The sequence below is a fragment of the Solanum lycopersicum genome, chromosome 3, assembly GCF_036512215.1.
Source record: "Solanum lycopersicum chromosome 3, SLM_r2.1".
Lineage (NCBI taxonomy): Eukaryota > Viridiplantae > Streptophyta > Magnoliopsida > Solanales > Solanaceae > Solanum > Solanum lycopersicum.
The window spans coordinates 31,699,441-31,705,440 of NC_090802.1; positions in this window are offsets into that span (position 1 = coordinate 31,699,441).

The window sequence follows — 6,000 nt, forward strand, 5'->3', positions numbered from 1 at the left end:
AATCAAACATCTGCCCCTAGGCAAGGTGGAGGTAATATGGCACGTATTAAGATATGCTGCAGAAGATGATGATGAGGTTTGATCAAACTGTTGAGAATGTCAAGGAAATTAGGAGTGACCTGTCTAGCATTAGACAAAAGGTGGATGCATATGTGGTTTCGATAAAGAATCTTTAGCTACAGATGACTCAGTCGTCCACTACAACTAACCCGTGCCAACCTATCACTATTCCAAGCAACACTATCCAAAATCAAACAAATGATGGGCATTACATGACAGTCACTACTCGAGGGGGTAAGCAAACAATTGATCCACCTATGTCGCCTGTGATAAAAGAGGATATGAGAAAGAAAGATAATGTAGTAAAAGCTAGTGTGGAGTTGGGTGATGCAAAGTGGTCCTCATACCTTGACCTCCACCACCATTTCCACAGAGATTGGTGAAGAAAATGAAAAATGGTAAATATCATCGGTTTATCACTATGTTGAAGCAGATTTTCATCAATGTTCTGTTAATAGACACTTTAGGAAAAATGCCTGGATATGCCAAGTTTATGAAAGATATGGTGACAAAGAAGAGGTTGGTTAGTTTTGAAGATGATGACAAAATACAACATTGTAGTGCTATTGCTACAAGATCTCTTGTGCAGAAGAAAGAGGATCCGGGTGCCTTCACTATCCCATGTACTATAGAGTTGCTACACTTTGCGAAGGCACTCTGTGATCTTATTGCGATCATAAATCTTATGCCACTGTCCATTTATATGAAGTTAGGCTTGGGGGACCCAGAACCTACCACGATGCGGTTACTTATGGCCGATCGAACTGTGAAGAGGCCCATAGGTGTACTCCGTGATGTGCTTGATAAAGTGGAGTCGTTCATCTTTTCGGTGAACTTTGTGATTCTTGACTGTGAGGTTGATTTTGAGGTCCCCATTATCCTAAGGAGACAATTCTTTGCTACGGTGAGTGCATTAGTCGATATGGAAAAAGGGCAGAAAAGTTTAGGTTGAACAATGAAGAAGCAACTTTCAATTTCTGTAGGTCCATGAAGCAGAGTGGTGAGATCCAAACGGTATCAGCTATAACCAACAGAGTTGAGAGTGTATCGGAAGTGCAAACTGAAGAGTGTCTAAGTGTTGAGGCACTGAAAGCTGTCATCATGAATTTTGATAGTGATGGTATTGAAGATTGTAACGATTTGGTGGATGAACTTGAAAGAAAAGAATATCAGTCAAAGCCGAAGAAGTTGGATTCGGAAATGAAGCATCGCGAGTCCCCACTGTGAGACCATCTATTGTGAAGGAATCAAAATTTGTGCTTAAGTCTCTACCATCACATTTGCGGTATGTGTTTTTGGGTAGAGATGACACTTTACCGGTGATTATTGCAACAAATTTAAATGGGCAACAAGTAGAGTTCTTAGTGGTGGTGTTAAAGAGGTTCAAGTGAGACATTGGATGGAATATTGCAGATATTATTGGGATCCCTACCGGTATTTGTTCCCACAAAATTCAACTCATGCCAGACCACAAACCTAGTATTGAACACCAAAAAAAGGTTAAACCCACATATGCAAGAAGTAGTTAAAAAGGAAATCATCAAGTGGTTGAATGTTAGAGTCATTTATCTAATTGTAGACAACAATTGGGTGTGCCCTATTCAGTGCGTGCCTAAAAATGGGTGGGATGACTGTGACACCTAATGAAAGGAATGATCTTATTCTGATGAGTCCTATGACCGGACGGAGAGTTTGCATGGACTACCGAAAGTTGAATGCTTGGACACAAAAAGACCATTTTTCCCATTCCCTTCATGGACCAAATGTTGGACAGACTTGTAGGCAAGGCTGGTATTATTTTCTAGATGGCTACTTAGGCTACAACCAGAACTCTATCGCCCCGGAAGACCAAGAAAAGACCACATTCACTTGCCCTTATGGGACTTTTGCATTCAAAAGGATGCCATTTGGGTTGTGTAATGCACCAATGACTTTTCAGCGTTATATGATGTCGATATTTTCTGATATGGTAGAGGAAACTATTGAGGTTTTCATGGATGATTTTTCTATGGTTGGCGACTCCTTTGATCGGTGTTTGAATAATCTGGCTGACATGCTCAAGAGATGTGAAGATTGCAATTCGATACTAAATTGGGAGAAGTGACACTTTATGGTGAAAGAAGGCATAATGTTGGACCCTCGAATCTCAAAATAGGGGATAAATTTTGATCAGGCCAAAGTTGAGGCCATAGAGAAACTTTCACCACCCATCTTCATCAAGGGTGTGAGAAGTTTTGTCGGGCATGTTGATTTTCATTGTTTATAAAGGATTATTCAAAAGTTGCATATCCTTTGTGCAAATTGCTAGAGAAGGACTGTAAGTTCTATTTCGATGAGTCTTATCTGAGAGCATTTGGAGAATTGAAAGGGAAGTTAGTTTCTGTGCCCATTATTATTTCACCGAATCAGGGTGAGACATTTGAGGTGATGTGTGATGTGAGTGGGGTTGCACTTGGCATGGTATTAGGACAAAGAAGAGATAAAATCCTTCACCGTATTTATTATGTGAGCAAAGCTCTGAATGAAGCCCAAAAGAACAACACTGTAACTAAACATAAACTTCTAGCAGTGGTGTTTACATTTGAGAAATTTCGATCCTATTTGCTTGGCATGAGGGTCATAGTGCATATCGACTATTCTGCATTGAGGTAGTTGATAGCGAAGGACGCAAAGCAAAGGTTCATCAGATGGGTATTACTGCTTCAAGATTTTGAATTTGAGGTGGAGGAGAGAAAGGGGACTGCAACTCAAATGGTCGACCACTTCTTAAGAATGGAGGATGAAGCTATGCACAAACTGGGGGAAAAGGCTGAAATTAATGATGCGTTTCCAGATGAGGATATATTGGTCGTTTCACATGATCTGATCCCATGGTTTGCAGACTTCGTTAACTATTTGGCAAGTGATTGTCCCGCGGATTTGACTTTACACCAAAGGAAGAAGTTCCTACACGATGTGAAGAAGTTTTTTTTTTGCGATAAGCCTAACGTAAATCGGAGTTCTGCCAATGGGATTATTCGTTGTTGTATGCCTGAGGTTGAACTGATGAGTGTACTTGAGATGTGTCATTCATCACCTGTTGGTGGGCACCATAGTAGTATTCGAACTGTGCACAAGATCTTATAATGTGGGTACTATGGGCCCACCATCCACCAAGATGCTCATGATTTCACCAAATCATGTGATCGTTGCCAACGAGACGGAGGGATTTCAAGGACCCAAGATCTTCCCATGAATCCCAATCTGGTGATTGAGTTATTTGACGTATGGGACATTGACTTCATGGGTCCGTTTATGAGTTCTCATGGGATAAAGTGTATTCTTGTGGCGGGGTTGACTATGTTTCAATATGAATTGAAGCAATTGTGGTCCCTAATTATGAAGGGAAGATGTTAGAATCTATGCGTCCACTATCAGTCAATAGACCAGGTCCCTTGACACACAAACAAGAATATAACAGAAAGTAAATGCAGTTTAACAACACAAAAATTTCACGTGGAAACCTCCTTGCTTAAGGGAGTAAAACCACGACCTGTCTCACACGATTTACACAACTGTTTCACTAATCTTCGCAGGAAAAAGAAAAAGCAGTTACACAAATGTGAGAAAAAGTTTTTAATCTCACGATCAAGCAATAACTCTATTGCTTGATAAGCCTATGTAGAAGTTATTCTACCCACTAAGGTATCACTCTAGACAACTTAGAATTTCAACACCCACCACACTGATTCCTTTATTGATTTAGGAACAGTTTACAATGTAAGAACAAAAGAATATATTCTCAACAACTATACAATATGCACCTGAGTTTTCAGTTGTTATAGAATAATTCTTCACTTTGATTTTCTATAGCGTTTGCAAAAGTTCTTGAGAGTGCTTTTTCAAGTTGTAAAAACTAAGAAATGATATTAAGAAAAGTGACATTGCATAGACAAGTCCCTTTCCTTAAACTCATGCCAATGGTTGGAAAGGTCTGACTTTTTTGACGCTGTTGGGAAAGGCGCACCCACTTTTTGTACCTTTTCCAGCTGGCAGTCAACGATCTATTCATGTTGAGAACCTGGTACCTTTACAAGGTTCCTCATTTGGTCACATCATCAAAACTCATGTTAAGAAGCTAGTACCTTTACAAGGTCCCTGAGTTTGTCGCATCATCAAAACTACAACCCTTTTTGATGATGAAAAACAATACTCCAGACACCACTCCAGCTTCATAACAAGTTCCCCCTGAATTACTTGTCCACCCTCCTGAAATAAAAAAAAATTGTTTCACTGTATTCCCCCTCACAAACATGTCCAGCTACAACTTTTCAGTTAAAATTCCCTTTTTTGGCATCATAAAAAATAGATACAGTAAACCAATAGTATCAACAATAATATCAGAGAAGACCAAAGCCTTAGAAACACAAAGGAAATCATTCACAAGAGATAGTAGCTAGAACACATGGGGAATAATATAAATATCATTTCAAGATAAACATTTAATACATTAATAGCAGAATTGAGAATACAATAACGAAAAGACAAGCCACACAAGGAAGACACAGAAAAAGATTGGAACAGACTAAGAAGGGGGAGGCTGATGAGAAAGGGTCTGAATAATGAGAGTGAGTCTATCATTTGCAGCATCATTATCCTTTATTGCTTTTTCTTGCAAAGCAATAACCTTGGTCCTCAGCTCTGCATTTTCCCTTTCCAGGGCTTGAACCACAACAGTACCAGTTCCCTCTGTCTCTTTATTGAGCTGCTCAACTTTGAGAATAGCAATTTCAGCATCTTTTCCACTCAGTCGCATAGTTAATTCCTCAACTTTATGCTTGAGTTGGTCTTGGTCTTCTATGAGTTGAGCCATTTTGCTCTTGGCACTCACATTCAACCAGATTATTTTCTGAAAAAGCTTGTTTCACTGTACCAACCTTGCCAACACTAAGTGGAATGTTAATGTATTTGAATACTTCAGAGAGAAAGTACCCATATCCCATTCCATGTATTCCTTTCCGCTCAATGACAGTCTTGTACATGTGTTCCAGCATGATTCTTGCAAGATTCAGAGGTTCGAATTTGCACAACAACTCCACCACATACAAATCAACAGAAGTGGGTGAGGTCCTCTTTTCAGTTCGAGGAAGTAGAGTTTTGTTAACAAACTCAAAGACTAACTGATACTCACTTTTCATCACCTTCTTAAACACCTCTGCACACTTTGTTGTGGGAAGCTTCTAGACCAATGCCACAAACTCAATTGAACATATTTTCCCAATCACAGACCTGGTACCATCTCGAGGTACCTTAAGAATTTTCCCCAACAAAAACTCACCCCGATGCACTGCAATATCATTCACTCTGGTATGGACACTTCCATCTTCCTGAAATTGAATGTTGTAGTAAAATTCACGCACTTTCTCTTCATGATGAATGAGAGATTTTTTGTTGAAGAGATGCATCCATGACTAAATCTCCACCATGTCATTAAGTGAGTCCATTCCACGAAGGTTAATTATTCCCATATCAAAAACCCTCCCAGCCAGTACAGACTTCTTTCTCAAATTGTCAACAGTTTCTTGTTTGTTGACCTCCTCTTCAATTTTTGTTTGGGTACCAAGTCCCTCTGACCTTTTCCTTTTTCCTTTAGAACTCTCCTTGGTAGATTTTGTTTTCTTAGCCTTTTTGGTATCTCTTGACTTTGTCTTTCATGATTTCTTCTTCCTGTGCCTCTTTTTTTTCTTTTCAGCAGACACCTCTACGACACCAGACTCAGGCATTTTGAAATTTGACACTTTGAATGTTCAAGTACTCCTGATTTCTGTTGTAGACCTTGCACTGTCTTTCAAAGCATCAGCCAACAATATTTTGGCATCAGATCTAGTAGTAGGTCTCCTTCTAGGCACTTCTTCCACCACCTTTTCGTTTCCCTTTTTTGATACACTGACATCTCTCCTT